The sequence below is a fragment of the Lepidochelys olivacea genome (genome assembly GCF_965140295.1).
Source record: "Lepidochelys olivacea isolate rLepOli2 genome assembly, chromosome: 1".
Taxonomy (NCBI): domain Eukaryota; kingdom Metazoa; phylum Chordata; order Testudines; family Cheloniidae; genus Lepidochelys; species Lepidochelys olivacea.
Window position 1 is genome coordinate 121,417,774 of NC_140411.1, and position 16,003 is coordinate 121,433,776.

At 44.2% G+C, this 16,003-nt stretch overlaps 1 protein-coding gene across 4 annotated transcripts in view; it reads left to right on the forward strand.

Moving 5' to 3' along the window:
- The first annotated feature begins 14,097 nt into the window (after positions 1-14,097).
- Positions 14,098-16,003, forward strand: part of INPP4A (inositol polyphosphate-4-phosphatase type I A) — a 206,251-nt gene continuing 204,345 nt past the window's right edge. The window contains exon 1 of one of the 4 annotated variants that reach the window (XM_084612411.1): positions 14,098-14,296. The gene's annotated coding sequence lies outside the window, so the exon portion shown is untranslated. The remainder of the gene's footprint in view (positions 14,297-16,003) is intronic. The other 3 variants (XM_084612412.1, XM_084612413.1, XM_084612414.1) reach the window with 3 other exon arrangements.

Sequence of the window (16,003 nt, forward strand, 5' to 3'; positions counted from 1 at the left end):
TTACGTTATGGGAACAAGTAAATAACTTTTCCTTATTCACTTTCTCCACATCACTCATGATTTTAAATACCTCTATCATAGCCCCCCGTAGTCTCCTCTTTTCCAAGCTGAAAAGTCCTAGCCTCTTTAATCTCTCCTCATATGGGACCCGTTCCAAACCCCGAATCATTTTAGTTGCCCTTTTCTGAACCTTTTCTAATGCCAGTATATCTTTTTTGAGATGAGGGGACCACATCTGTATGCAGTATTTAAGATGTGGACGAACCATGGATTTCTATAAGGGCAATAAGATATTCTCCGTCTTATTCTCTATCCCTTTTTTAATTATTCCTAACATCCTGTTTGCTTTTTTTACTGCCGCTGCACACTGTGTGGACGTCTTCAGAGAGCTATCCATGATGACTCCAAGATCTTTCTCCTGATTAGTTGTAGCTAAACTAGCCCCCATCATATTGGAAAAAATAATCCCAATTATACATACAATGTGCATTACTTTACGTTTATCCACATTAAATTACATTTGCCATTTTGTTGCCCAATCACTTATATCTATTCATGAGAGTGGGATTCCTTTACTTCTGTTCTTCATGTAGTATGGCTCCAGGGGGACCAAACCAGGCAATTTGCCACTTTATATACCCTTTTATCTAAGCCATGATCCGTCTTGGTAACAAAACAAGATTTATACCAGTAGTTAAACAAAGTGAGGCACTCACAAAACATACTGTAAGCAAAACTTAGGGTTACCCAAGAACTAATTTCTGAAAAAGGCTTCTTAATACTCAACTCTGTATTTAATAAGAAAACTTAACAGTTTCTCAGAGCTCTTTCAAGGGCATGTACTTTAAAAACAAACATAAAATCCCCTCCAAACTGCATTGGTTCCCTAACAAAGACATCTTTTCTGTGAATAGTTGTACCTTACAACCAGGGCACCTTTGTACCCAAAATATAGAGAGGCATCATGGGGAAATACTGTGACAACTCTTCATATTCCTTTTATGGAAGATTAATGTTGCAGAGATCAGTTTTATCACATTTTGTCTTTCACCAAGTCGATCTGAGCATAAAAAGAAATGTGTCTAAACACACGATAAAACAGGCAAGGAGATTCATGAAATTTTAAAAAGTACTAGCCCAAAAATTGCTTGGTGTATGCAATATTCAGTTAAATTAGCTATATACCTTTAGATAGTTATTTTCAGCTAATGTTAAAGCAGTTTAAAAGTAGCTGCTTTATATGGGGGCAATTTTTTCTTTTGGAGCCCTTTAAAAGCTAAATAGCCTCAAAAATGATAATTTAACTCTTAAAATGGGGGAAATCAAAGTAATTTTAGCCAGCCTGATTAGTAAACTAGAACTTAAATCAGGAAATGAGTGTAAGGATAAAGATAACTACCAGTTTTTGCCTACCTCCTCTGATGGATAATTAATACATACACTGCTAACTAGAAGGCCAGCCCCAAGAATGGCCAGATGTTTTTAATGATAAACAATGTCTTTTCAAGCATTTGATAGTTTTTGAAATAGATAAAATTTGGTAGTTTTGTGCAAGAACTTTAAACAGTTTTTCTTACGGAGTTTTCCTCTTTGTTTAGATGGATAGTGTCTATCTTGTATTACTCCTGAGGGAATTTGGTGCCAAAAAAAAATAAAAATTCTATGCATGATATTTTCAAAATGCAAATTGTATTTGTCAATAAATAAATGTGGGAGCTCCAGCATGGCAGTGGGGAGTACAGGCCACTGGCTGCATGAAGCTGGGAGATCAACGTGTAGCCCTCCTCCCCAGGACATGGACTCAGGGGTGAGGCTGCCCCTGACACAGCGCAATGGCTGGGCCTACCCCAGAAACCCCCTGGAGCACTGCCCCTCGGCACCAGGTGTGAGCAAGCAGGCTCAGCCTGGCAGGATCCAAGCGTGAAGGGGCTTAGTGTGGGGGGATCCAGGTGGGGGTTGAGAGGATTCTGTTTGGGGAAATCTGGGTGTGGGTGGCTCAGTGGGGGGTTCAGGTGCAGGAGGGATCTGGATGTACAGGGTCTCATTGGTTTCAGAGTAGCAGCCGTGTTAGTCTGTATTCGCAAAAAGAAAAGGAGGGCTTGTGGCACCTTAGAGACTAACAAATTTATCTGAGCATAAGCTTTCGTGAGCTACAGCTCACTTCATCGAATGCATGCAGTGGAAAATACAGTGGGGAGATTTATATACACACAACATGAAAAAATGGGTGTTATCATACACACTGTAAGGAGAGTGATCACGTAAGGTGAGATATTACCGGGGGGGAGGGGGAACCTTTTGTAGTGATAATCAAGGTGGGCCATTTCCAGCAGTTGACAAGAACATCTGAGGAACAGTGGGGAGTGGAATAAACATGGGGAAACAGTTTTACTTTGTGTAATGATCCATCCACTCCCAGTCTCTATTCAAGCCTAAGTTAATTGTCTCCAGTTTGCAAATAAATTCCAATTCAGCAGTCTGTCATTGGGGGTTTTGCATGCAGGGGCAATGGGACTGCAGAGGGGTCCAGGTGAAGGTGGTTGGGCTCAGCTGGGGCATCTGGGTGCTGGGGAGTGGGGCTTAGTAGGGGTCCAGGTGCAGGGTGGGATGAGGCTTGTCAGGGTGGGAGTTTCAGTGGGGGGTGGTCTGGGTGCAGGGGTAAGGATCCTGATGCAGGGGGTGAGACTTGGCGATGGGGGTATGTGTGCAGGGTAGTCAGCACGGGGTGATGTGGATGCAGGGGTGGGGGTCCAGATGCAGAGCCCAGTGGGTGGGTTTGGGGGTAGTGGGATAGGGCTCAGCAGGGGATATGGGTGCAGTAGGGCTCCGGATGCAGCGGGTGAGGCTTGACAGGGGGGGCGAGAGGTGTTCAATTCAGGCAGGAAGCAGTTGGGGGCAGTGCAGTGCTGGGGGATTTCTGTGGGTGGTTCTGACCCAGCCCCGGCCACTCCTTGCAGGGGAAGAGGAAGTCCTGTCCTGAGACTAGCACGATAGGAGCCACTGACCTGGGTGTCCCCAGCCACTGCACACAGCCCCTCCTCGCAGTGATTTACTTCTCTGCCAGCTGCTCCAGGCACCTGAAACAATATGCTAGCACTGCTGGGGAGGGGTACATGACCACACATGCAGCTTCCCTTTGCTTCCCCATCACAAAATCATTTTTCTGTGGGGAAGCAAAGAAATCTGAAGGGGATGTGAATTCTATATGCACACCATTGTGCAGAATTCTCCCAAGAGTTACATGGTATGTGTGGTGGGTTGGACCCCCCCGTTCTGGGATGCCACCTGATGTACTCGGGTTTAACTGAGCCTCCCCTGTTCAATCAGCCTGGGCTCCCTCTCCCTGCTTTGCTGAATCAGGCTCTTCAGCCTCTTGCAGTACACACACACATGTAGGGTCACACCCCACTGCAGACACAGACTGAAGTCAGCTCTGTGCGAGGGGACTCCCCCTGGACTCACATGCACGGCCCTTTTTGGGAGCTAAACACAAAATAATACTGCCTTGCGCTGTATAGAAAAATCTGCACAGTGCAAGCTCATAAAAATCCGCCCTCTTCCTCAGTGTGAAGAGAGGTGTGCACACTACTCCCCCACCCCAGCTACCAGTTAGAAATTATATAAATTGAGTTATATTATAAACAAGAAATAAGTTTATTAACTACCAAAGGTGGATTTTAAGTGAATATAAGAGATAACAGACAATACGAAGTCAGTAGAGATTACTGACCAAATAAAACTGAATACGCAAACTAAGTTCAATATACTTAAGAAACAGGTTACAAAATGTAAATTCTCACCCTAAATGTTATTGTAGGCAGGTTGCAAAGTTTCCGTGGTTCAGAGTTCCAGTTGTATTCCTTTTCAGACTGGACCCCGTCTCAGTCGGACTCCCCCCTTGCCTTCTCTTCAGGTGGCTTTTGCAGTCTTTCTTTTTGGGTAGAAAGCCATGGCAAGAAGGAGGAGGCCCCTTTGCATTTACATAAGGTGGGAATCCTCCTTTCCCAAACTTGATCTCCCTTCCCTTCCAGTGGAAAGTTACAAGAAGTCCCAGGTAATGTTTAGTACCAGGTGACAAGACCCATGTCTCTGCAGGGCTGTGGCAGCCATTGCTCATAGGCTGTCTCCAGTGTCCACAGGCAGACTAAACTCTTTCACAGTCCATTGTCTCTGCTAATGGCCCATTAGCCTTGTCTGGGTTTTTCATTGTTGTACCTGAAGCATAGGGGTTGGGTGGGGTGAGGTGGGGAGGGGATGTGACACGCAAAGTAACACATTTGAAATACAGATACATAGTTAATATTCCTAACTTCAGATACAGAAAGGATACAAGCATACAAATTGGATAATCACATTCAGTAAATCATAACCTTGCCAATGATACCTCACATGAGCCATCTTGCATAAAGTATATCTCAGTTAGGTCATATTCATATCATAAGCATATTTTCATAAAGAATATGGAATAAAATATCACAGTAGGTATAAAACAAATTGACACAATGCTAAGCAGCATGTGCCTCATTCCCTTCTTCTGTAGGAAAGTCTTGGGGTGGAGGAGAAGATAAGGCTTTGTTATATATCTTAAAGTTAATCAAATCTTAGCTGTGGCAGGTCAGTGGGGTGGTGTATATGACTTGCTGAGTCAAGGGCACCCACATGCGAGTGCTGTGCCACCATCTCTCTTAAAGGAGGGGATTGTTAGTCTGAATGCTTTAGTTGAGATGACTGCACCTAACTCAGGAGGCAGGGAGGCAGTCTTCAAGGTGCCAGCTAAATCATTCAAGCTTCTTTTAAGACCAACACCATAAACTTCATCTGGAAATCGTTTGACAGACAGTTCTGGCAGAACATGAGTAGGTAACTGTTACATTATTTTCAAATATACAGTGGACAGTTGATCAAATATTTTTAAATTTTAATAGGAAAATATTTGTAATTTGAGATTTCAGTACTTTATAAATACTTGGTGCCTTGAGGTTAGCTTTGTTTTGTATTATAGGGGTCTCATTTGCACTTTATTTAGGACAAGACTACTTACTGTCATAGTTTCAGAGCCTGGAACCAGACCTGTTTGTTATACTTTCTAGGACACCATAGAAACATGTACATAATATGCATTTTTAAATTACTCTGAATGCGGATTTACTCAAGAGATCGGCATTGCTACACTCTAATCTTGGGTAACATAATGTTCTGTTTAAATATATGTCTAATTACATAACTGCCCAGGAGATTTGAACCACTCTGCCATGGCTGAGAGCTGTTCAAGTTTCTAGGTAAAACATTTTTAAATTTGTAAAAGAGGCAGAGTCCTGTGGCACCTTATAGACTAACAGACATATTGGAGCATAAGCTTTCATGTGTGAATACCCACTTTGTCAGACCCAACACTCCCTGCCTGGCGTTCTCCACCCTCCATGCCTGGCTGGTCCCCCAGGACTGACCTGCCTCTCCTGGTATCTGGTACGGTGTCTTCTTGAGGTAACACGGGGGGGGGGGGGAAACACAGGGTCACATGGCCCCCTCCCCTTCAGATTTCTGCCACAGTTCGCACCAGAATGTGGCCAGCAGCAGCCTTTTGGCACCGTGCTGGGGGGAAGGGACGGGAGCTGCTTACAGTCTCAGGGGCAGGGGGTGTCTTGTTTCAATTTTAAAAAGTTCTAGCCTTCCCATTGAGTCTTTTGGCCAGGTGCCCACTCAGTTCCTTTTACCTATACATAGCAGTGAGACTTTTAACCCTTTACAGGTAAAGCAAGTACAGAACAGCTGCTAAGAGGGATTTTATAGCTAACTGGCTGGCTGGGTCCATAAAAGGGAATTACTTCCTCCCCCACCCTTCATTTATCACAGGTTCAGAAGGGTTGTTGTTTGTTTTTAGTGTAACAGCCGTGTTAGTCTGTATTCGCAAAAAGAAAAGGAGTACTTGTGGCACCTTAGAGACTAACCAATTTATTTGAGCATGAGCTTTCGTGAGCTACAGCTCACTTTTAGAATCAGTACAGTTGTCTCCACTATATCTGATAGTAATAATGTAATTACGTAATAAGAATTAATTTAGGATGCAGATTTCTAAAGCACTCATCATTGGCCTAACTCCTATTGATTCAACAGGAGGAAAGTCAGCCAATGTTGGGTGCTTATGAATATTCCAACCATATATTATAAATTTTAAATAAATATGTAGGTTATCACTACATCTAATTTTCCCATGGTGTTCTGTCTATGGTCCCAATCCTGCAAACACTTAACAATGCACTGGAAGCATTGTTATGCTATACAAAGCACACGGGATCTTTTATAAGAGAGAAGGCATATACACCATATTTATTGAAAATACAAGAGTTAGCATATGCTTTTCAGCCACACACACATACACATCATGCACACAGTCCTGCCAGTTGATGTTTTTATAGTTACCTGTTTGGAGTCTGGATCAATCTAGTGGCCAGCCAGATTGGTCGCAGAGGGGAGCCGGGCTTTGTCAGTCATTATCCGATGCTCCTGGAGTAGTGGCAAGACGAACCCAAAATCCCATGGCAAAGCACCCTATTCTTATAGTTCCTTTTCTCTGTTGAAGTTTATGGATTTTGCTGTGTCAGTTTGTGACAGGTTACTTCTTAATTGGTGTTATCTTCTGATGTAAACATTCCAATACACCTCTGAGAGGGTTATCCTGTCCTGGTTCCAATTTAGTCAATTGTCCTGTCTTTAGGGGTGCCAGCCTTCACCTCAGGGTCGTCAATTTGCCCCTCCTTCATTATGGATGCGCATTAATGATTTTCTGGTGTTGTTAAGTCTCTTTACTCCTTTTTCCTTGACCATCTGGTTATAACAATGGCTTTCACACCTTATCTTTTCCTGATGCATACATTCCTCATTCCTTTGAAAATACAAGCAGTGTCAGTTTATTTTGAATCCCCTTAACATAGACACAATACAAGATCCTGTCTTTTACTTACTAAACCTTAAAACAAAGAAATGTACATTTAACTAGAGTGCCTAATTTGTAATACATATAGGAAAGAAACCATAGTAGACATTATAACTTATCCTAAAACAAAAGGGTGACCATAATCAGTCATAAGGATTGTTCTGGTCTGTCCCTGCTTTTACATCAGTACAGACACTGGCAGTCTGTCAGATGCATTCCTACCAATGTCCCAGAGGGTCATTCCTTTCTGCTATCCAAAAAGGATGGCTGGTAAAATGAAATCAAGACATACATTATGACAGGTTTCAGAGTAGCAGCCGTGTTAGTCTGTATCAGCAAAAAAGAACAAGAGTACTTGTGGTACTTTAGAGACTAACAAATTTATTTGAGCATAAGCTTTTGTGAGCTACAACCCACTTCATTGGATGCATAGAATGGAACATATAGTAAGAAGCTATTTATACATACAGAGAACAGGAAAAGGTGGAAGTACCCATACCAACTGTAAAAAGAAAAGGAGGACTTGTGGCACCTTAGAGACTAACCAATTTATTTGAGCATGAGCTTTCGTGAGCTACAGCTCACTTCATCGGATGCATACCGTGGAAACATGCATCCGATGAAGTGAGCTGTAGCTCACGAAAGCTCATGCTCAAATAAATTGGTTAGTCTCTAAGGTGCCACAAGTACTCCTTTTCTTTTTGCGAATACAGACTAACACGGCTGTTACTCTGAAACATACCAACTGTAAGAGGCTAATTAATTAAGAGGAGCTATTATCATCAGGGGAAAAAAAACTTTTGAAGTGATAATCACGATGGCCCATTTCAGACAGTTGACATGAAGGTGTGAGGATACTTACCATGGGGAAATAGATTCAATTAGTGTAATGACCAAGCCACTCCCAGTCTCTGTTCAAACCTAAGTTAATGGTATCTAGTTTGCATATTAATTCAAGTTCAGCAGCTTCTCGTTGTTTCTTGCACTGGATTATGTTTTATTTTCAGGATAAAAAAATAGGTTGATTAATAATATTTTTCATAGATACTGAAGGGAGAAGAAGCCGCTGTTTAGAGACAGGAACACCCTTATGAGTAACCACAATGAGGTCACTAGCAGGTGATGTATTTAAGACACTTTTCTGATGCAGTATTTTAATAAATATTTCTTAGGGTTTTTTTCATATGAACTTGTGTTTTTGATGAGAGTTTTGATGTTCTCTGTTCTTAATGAGTAGGGAATAATCAATGGGCTGCTAGAGACAGAAGGAAGTAATTGCAGTAATTCCACCAAGGTTTTTGGTGAGATAAATCACACAATTAAATCTCAATTGATTTATGATGGCACCACAGCCAGCCCAGAATTGAAAGTTTCTTATTTTTACTGTTGATTTCTTTTTAATAGGAATCTAACAACAGTTGGGAAAGAAACAGTAACTAAATACGGCCAACTGAATGCTGAAACTGCGAAGTTGGCCTTTTGGGAGTACTGAAAGTCAGCTACTTCTCCCCACTTATTTACAGGCTGAAGATGGTTTCTTATTTCATAGATTCTAATTTTAAAATGTGTTCTTGTAAAATGATGCTAATTACTCCATTGTATAGTTTCTTTTTAATTCACACCTGGGGGGGGGTAAGGTTTATGAATAGGTTATTGTTTTGTGAATTTGGGCCAGGGATGTGTTTTTCCCACAAGTTTTTTATTGGGGGGATTGGAGGGGGGAGAGGGTCATTATTCAGTTGAAGTCTGTTGCAACATATCTTGGTGGTTTTTACTCACATACCCAGCTGTACTCCTTCAATGACTGCTGCAGGGTGATCAAGGGGGTTGAACAATACTACTGCAAATTGTAAATATGGAGGTCTAGGTCAGAGGAGACCAATTGTGGGTCCTTGGCATGGTGGGCACAGTGAGAATAAATGGGAAGAGTGCATGCTTCAGGCATGGACCACAGAACATTACTTGTCTAAAATCCTTTCTTTAGATTCATGTTTTTCAGTACGAGGATAGAATGTATACAAAGCCCTTTATGGCTTGAGTCCTGGGTATCAGATGAACTGCCTCTTTCTCCTGGCAACTGAGATCATCAGGGACCTTAGAGCTGAAATTCCTAGATTTATACTTATGGGTGCTGGTAGTGGTGCATACTCAGTGGAGAGCCCCCTACTTTGAAACTCATTTCCCATCTTGGTCTGACAGAGCACGTTTGATGATCTTCTGGCTGTGCACTCAGGCTTTTTATGAGCAGATGACTTGTTTTGGAGGGACTCTTTCTTTTTTTATGGTAGACATGGGAAATCTGTGTAGTGATTTTCTTTTTGTTTTTAAGATGGTTAATTTAAATAATGTTTGTATGCATTTTTAAACATGTATTGTTTCTTAGTTTAGATCAGTGGTGTCCAACCTGTGGCCCTCAAGGCTCTAACCTGTGGCTACAGGCAAATGTTAAAAACATTTATGTTTGATTATCAATTGAAAATAGGCTCTCTGAGCTACATTCTGTGATTTTTATGTGTTTGAATCAGCCAAGTCAATGCAGGGAGACAATATGAGGCCCTGCCTACCACCACTTTCCCTGTAGCCCTAGGAGTAGCTTGGGTGCGAGCCATGAGTACTCTAAGCAGCTCCACAGCTCCCCTGCTGACTGACTACTGCAGCACGAGAGAGGGAGGTGCTCTGGTTGCTCCATTGCCTGTTTTATTGTTGGGCACTGGGTGGAAGAGCAGGGTAGGAGCTCTCTTGGCTCTGCCTCAACTTTGGGGAGCACCTAGCAAAAGATGGCTCCTTCCTCCGCACAGTTGCTTAGGAGAAAAGAAAAGAGAAGCTGAGAACAAACCAACAGACAATTATGGCTCCCTGATTCTCTGCTCCAGCTGGGTTAGAGTAGCCTGTGGCCTGCGCTATCTTGAGTCAGCAACTGGCAACAGTCCTCTACAGGCCATACATATCAGTTGGAGATAGCCATATACATTAGAACCTCAGAGCTACAGACATCTCAGGAATGGAGGTTAACCATAACTCTGAAATGTTTGTAACTCTGAAGAAAGCGCAGTGTCTTGCTGTGTCTACCCCACAAGTCGGGTGGGGAGTCCAGATGTGCCTACCTTTAAGATGCAATACAGGCACAGTACAGTGCTTTTTGTGTGTGTGTGTGTCTCTCTGCTGCTGCCTGATTGTTTACTTCTGGTTTCACATGGTGTCTGGTTGACTAGTCAGTCTGTAACTCTGATGTTCGTATCTCTGAGGTTCTACTGTAGTAGTATACGCAAAAAGAAAAGGAGTACTTGTGGCACCTTAGAGACTAACCAATTTATTAGAGCATAAGCTTTCATGAGCTACAGCTCACTTCATCAGATGCATATCGTGGAAACTGCAGCAGACTTTATATATACACAGAGAATATGAAACAATACCTCCTCCCACCCCACTGTCCTGCTGGTAGTAGTATACTCCTGCCACTCTTCATCCCAACATGTTCCCTGCACACAGGAGCTAGCTGTCAACTGTTAAGGGGAATCCACAGCAGGTGACTTGCGGGGGTAGAACCTGCTCCATTTGTATTCCCTGAGCTATGTAAAGGAAATGGAATGAGGCAGAAAGCTTGCCTTAAAATATCAATTGTGGCCCCTTGAACTTTTCAAAATACAGTACAACCCCTATTATCTGAGCCTCCATTATCTGGCTGTCTGTATTAACTGAACTAAGTGGTGGGGCTGACAGCTGTGTTATACCAATAAAATAAAAACCAGCAGGATCTTATTAAAATGGATAAGACAAAATGTCACATTTATTGTGAATACAGAAAGAATCGTAGTAGGCAGTCAGTTATAGCTATAACATTTCATTCAGTTTCACATTCATTCACAGGTTCGTTCATACACACACACAGGTTCTGCAGCTGCTGTATAGTTACCAGTCCTGAATGTAGCTTGAGTTTGTGGCTTGGGTTCGTAGCTTGTGGTGGCTAACTGGCCAGGAAAGCCAGGCACAAGGAAGAGTTGGGTCTCTGTTGGGCATGCACCGATGCCCTTCCATGTTGGCAGCAGAATGTTGCCCTTCAAAGTCTTCCATCTCACTCATCCTTTTTGTAGGCTTTAGTTTGAATCCAGAGTTGATAGGTCTTGCTGTGTCATGCTGCCTCTGGGTTCGGTGTGATTGATCACCCGTCAATTGCAGACATGACTTTCAGCCTAGGACCTGGCTTTGATATTTCTTCAATTGTACTTTTGTTCTTGTCTTTTGACGGTGGACTCCTCTTACTTTGTCAGGGCTGTTGTCTGCATCTTCAGCCTTTGGGTGTTTACACTTTATTTCATCAGGACAGGCTGGGGCTGGAGGTTGATTCCATCATCCATACATACCTCATTCACACATCTAAACTAAACTAATAAGATTACAGTAGGGTTTTGCAAAAATGAAGGTTGCAGCAAGCTTTTACAAAATGGAGTGAGCATTTTAAAATGGAGTTTGGAACAAGTTAAAATGGAGTTTGAGTTACAATATGGACAAGTGTAAGGAATGACAAACAGTGAGCAGAAGTTACAAAGTTGAAACAGTGCAAGTTTCAGCGATTTAAGCAGCAATTGGATTGAAAGTGAAACTCAATTAGGCAGTTATTGGGGTAACCGGTTTTATGAATGAATGTTGTTTCATTCATAAAACTTTGCTTATGAAGTGATATTAATAAAGAGAACAATTAAAAACAATTGATCAGTTCTACAGCTGGAGCCCAGCTGCTGCCCAGGGCTGACTGCCGGAGCCTCGCCCATTCTCCTGATTATCCAAATTTTTGATTAGTGGATCTCTCCCTGGTCCCAATTAGATTGCATAAATGGGGTTCCACTGTAATATGTTTGGCCTTTAGCTGAACAGGTTCATAGATACTAAGGTCAGAAGGGACCATTATGATCATCTAGTCTGACCTCCTGCACAACGCAGGCCACAGAATCTCACCGACCCACTCCTGCAAAAAACCTCTCACCCAAGTCTGAGCTATTGAAGTCCTCAAATTGTGGTTTAAAGACTTCAAGGAGCAGAGCATCCTCCAGCAAGTGACCTGTGCCCCATGCTACAGAGGAAGGCGAAAAACCTCCAGGGTCTCTTCCAATCTGCCCTGGAGGAAAATTCCTTTCTGACCCCAAATATGGCGATCAGCTAAACCTTGAGCATATGGGCAAGATTCCCCAGCCAGATACTACAGAAAATTCTTTCCTGGGTAACTCAGATCCCACCCCATCTGATATCCCATCACAGGCTATTAGGCCTATTTACCATTAATATTTAAAGATCAATTAATTACCAAAATCATGTTATCCCATCATACCATCTCCCCCATAAACTTATTGAGTTTAATCTTAAAGCCAGATAGATCTTTTGCACCCCTGCTTCCCTATTTGGCTATTTTGGACAGCTCTGGCCTACGGTGACTGACAGACACATGGTATAAATTTCAGAGTAGCAGCCGTGTTAGTCTGTATCCACAAAAAGAAAAGGAGCACTTGTGGCACCTTAGAGACCAACAAATTTATTTGAGCATAAGCTTTCGTGAGCTAGAGCTCACTTCATCAGATGCATTCAGTGGAAATGAATGTATCCGATGAAGTGAGCTGTAGCTCACGAAAGCTTATGCTCAAATAAATTTGTTAGTCTCTAAGGTGCCACAAGTACTCCTTTTCTTTTTATGGTATACACTGATTGATAAATTGAGTCAAAATTCCTGATTTAGCATTTTCAATAAACGTCGTGTGGAAAGTGCACTAGTTATCAAGGCAGCACAGTTGACCATGGCCACATAAGAGGAGAGATAAGAAATACGCTGTACTTGCTTCTATAGCCTGAATTATATCCTCTTAAAAATCAGTAAATGCTGTTGCCCATTCACATCATCAGTTACTTCTGTGGGGCTTTATGCAGGGTTCATGTGTGGAGAATGAGACTACTACCTGCAGGTACAGGGGTCCACCTAGACAGGGCTTCTTGCAGGATTGGGACTTGTTTTCTTTATTTTATAGTGATATTGGAGCTATGTCTCATCTTAAATCCTAGTCTATCTTGTTAAAAATGCATAACTTTAATAAAAAGTCATCAATAGTCAAAACATTTTTTTTTTCCCTACATGTGCTGTTAGTTTACTTTTGAACTTTAAATTGGACACGGAGAGAAACTGGTCAATTTTGTTTTCAGATGCTCATGTTTCAAAAACTGAAGGAAATGTTTAAATCAACCCAAAAAATTGAAGAGGAAATCAGTAAGGTTATGTTTAATACAAAACTTAAATACCTGTGTATCTTAGGATGCCTTTCATTTTGCCCCTTTTTAAAGCAAATGACACACCTGTATGTGTTGCCAACAGGTGTAATTTAATTACTGGTTTTATGATAGGCAATGTTTACTTAAAGTTCAGCTTCCTGGAGACTCAGGAGAGAACCTCAGCTTTAATTGTTTTTTTGTAAAGTAACTTTCTAGCCTTCATGGTTTCAAACCAAAGTTTGAAGATGTGGCTGAGCGCACCCAGAAGGCTCCAAAACCTGAACACAAATAAGCAAAACCTCAATTTATTTTTAAGACATTCACGAATTTCCAATTCATAGGGTGGGGACCAGACTGACTCAGTTCCAACAGTTTGAGGTTGGCAGCAGTACTGTTCACAGGCTTGGATGGCCACAGCTTGTGGGTGCGGTTGCCCATAGCATGTGCTCGCTACAGTGCCAAGAGCAGGTTGGCTCAGGGAGCGGCTCTTTTCATACCTTGCACAGTGCGGAGCACCCTACTGGCTCTAGGTAACGCAGTGCGGATTGCATGGATAGTGCTCAGCGGCCCGTTTTGGCTTGCACAAGGCAAGCAGAGCAGGGCAGGGCCCCCTCATGTTGAAAGTGCGGGCCTACGCGTGCAGCAGGCGGAGACCCAAGCAGAGGTGCTGGAAGGAACTAGGGGCGCCCCCCGGCTTGACGTGGTTTCCACCATATACAGGGTTTACAGCTGAGTGCAATAGCGCTCAGCGCCTCCACTCCCCACATTGTTCCAGCGCCCCCGGACGCAAGAGGCTCCCGGCCCTGCCGGAGCGGGAGGGGATTTCAGCAGAGGGGATTTTACCAGCTCTCCTGAGACCCACCCCCGGGGGGGCGGCGCTGCGGCAGAGGACGCCCGGGCAGGAGCTGGCCTGCAGGGGGCCGAGCCGCCGCCGCTCCTGCGGCGGGAGGAGGGGCCGGGCTGCCTTCTGCCGTCACAACCGGGAGCTGCGGAGCGCGTCGACGCCTCCGGCCGCTGGAGCCGCGGGCGGCGGAGCGGGGCGCTGCTGCTGCTGCTGCTGCTGCGAGCCCTGTTGGGCGGGAGCGGCGGAGGAGCGGGGCGGCGGCGGCGGCGGTAAGGAGGCGGCGGCTCGTTTCCCGGGCTGTGCCCCAGCCTGCGGATGCACTGCGGGGGCTCGGAGGTGCGGCAGCGGCCGGGGGGGACCAGCGGGCGGCAGCAGGACGGGGCAGCGGTCCCTGCTCCGGACCGCGCCCCGGCTATGGCCAGGGGACGCTCGGCTCCCCTCAGCCCTGGGCAGCTGCCCGCCGTGGGCAGGGCTGGTTGCCGGGGCGGGGGCCGGGGGGAAGCGCCGCGATGGCCGCAGCCCGCGCGTGGGGGCGTTTCGTGACCGGGGCTGCGGCGGCGCCGCCGATGCCCCGCGCCGGGCCCGGGCGGGATGTGGCCGCCGCGCGGCTCGCGCCTGGTGCTTGGCGGGTGCCGAGGTCGAGGGCATCAGTTGGCAGGGCGGGGACAAATCCTGACTTGTGAATAGTTCGCCGGGTGTCTGCGCGGCAGCTGCTGGGCTGCCGGAGCCTGGGCTGCCCTGCAGGCCTGGCGGGCTGATGCCGGGGCTTCTGCTCCTCGTAAGCTTAGGAACCAGTGATGGGCGAGTGAAGGGGTATGCTGTATTTGCTACCCAAATAAGGGGGAATGTTGAGTTTCCCTACTTAATCCCGCCGGTTAAGGTGTTCATATGCAGTATCCATTTTGAACAGGCTTATGATGCTTGCTGTTTACTTAACAGGCACTATCAAGGTCTCCCTCCAATTTCAAAAATCATTTTCTTCCAACTTCCCACTTACTAGTCCAGCTGTTTGTAGGCCATGGTGATTTTTTTCCATGTCAGCATAATTTTGTTTTCTGTATTGTTGATCTTGAGAAGTGGGCTACTGTGATCACTTTAAAATAGCTGTGCCTTGCCTTTGGTGTTTTGGAGGAAAAAATAGATGCATATAAATAACTATCTTGCAGACAGATGCAGAACTTCAAAACTGATTTTTGTAATTAATCCTACCAACAATCCATTTGAATTTATTATTATGTGACAGTCGCATTGTCATTTATTTTCATCCATGTTTCTGGGTATTTTATCACAGAGCCTGTGTTTTGACATTAGCATGGGCACCTCTTTTGTGTAGTGATGTTCGTGTACATAATACTTTACAGAAATACTTGATGGCAAGGTCTTTTCACCTGATGAATTTACAATCGAAATTAAAGGAGTACTTGTGGCACCTTAGAGACTAACCAATTTATTTGAGCATAAGCTTTCGTGAGCTACAGCTCACTTCATTGGATGCATACTCACTTAATCAGTATGCATCCGATGAAGTGAGCTGTAGCTCACGAAAGCTTATGCTCAGATAAATTGGTTAGTCTCTAAGGTGCCACAAGTACTCCTTTTCTTTTTGCGAATACAGACTAACACAGCTGCTTCTCTGAAACCCATCCTTTGCAAGTGACTCTCTTCTGAGTTGGAAGCTCCACCTGATGTTACTCCACAGCTTGAGTGGGAGGAGTTTCCTCCCATCCAATGCAACTCCCATCACTCAAATTGAAAAAAATAAGTTGGAGCAGGGTTCTAAACGCCTATCTGCAAACCAATTGCTTGCTTGTACCTGGGGTGCCTTGAGGGCTTTTGTGATCTCTGCCTTTCCACTTAAGTTCTCATGCAAGAGGCAGAAAGAGGCCACAGTATCAGGACTACAGTTACATGACAAATAATGATAAACCCAGGTGGGTGGAGTAGATGATGGAGAGGGAATACAAAATTTGAGAGAG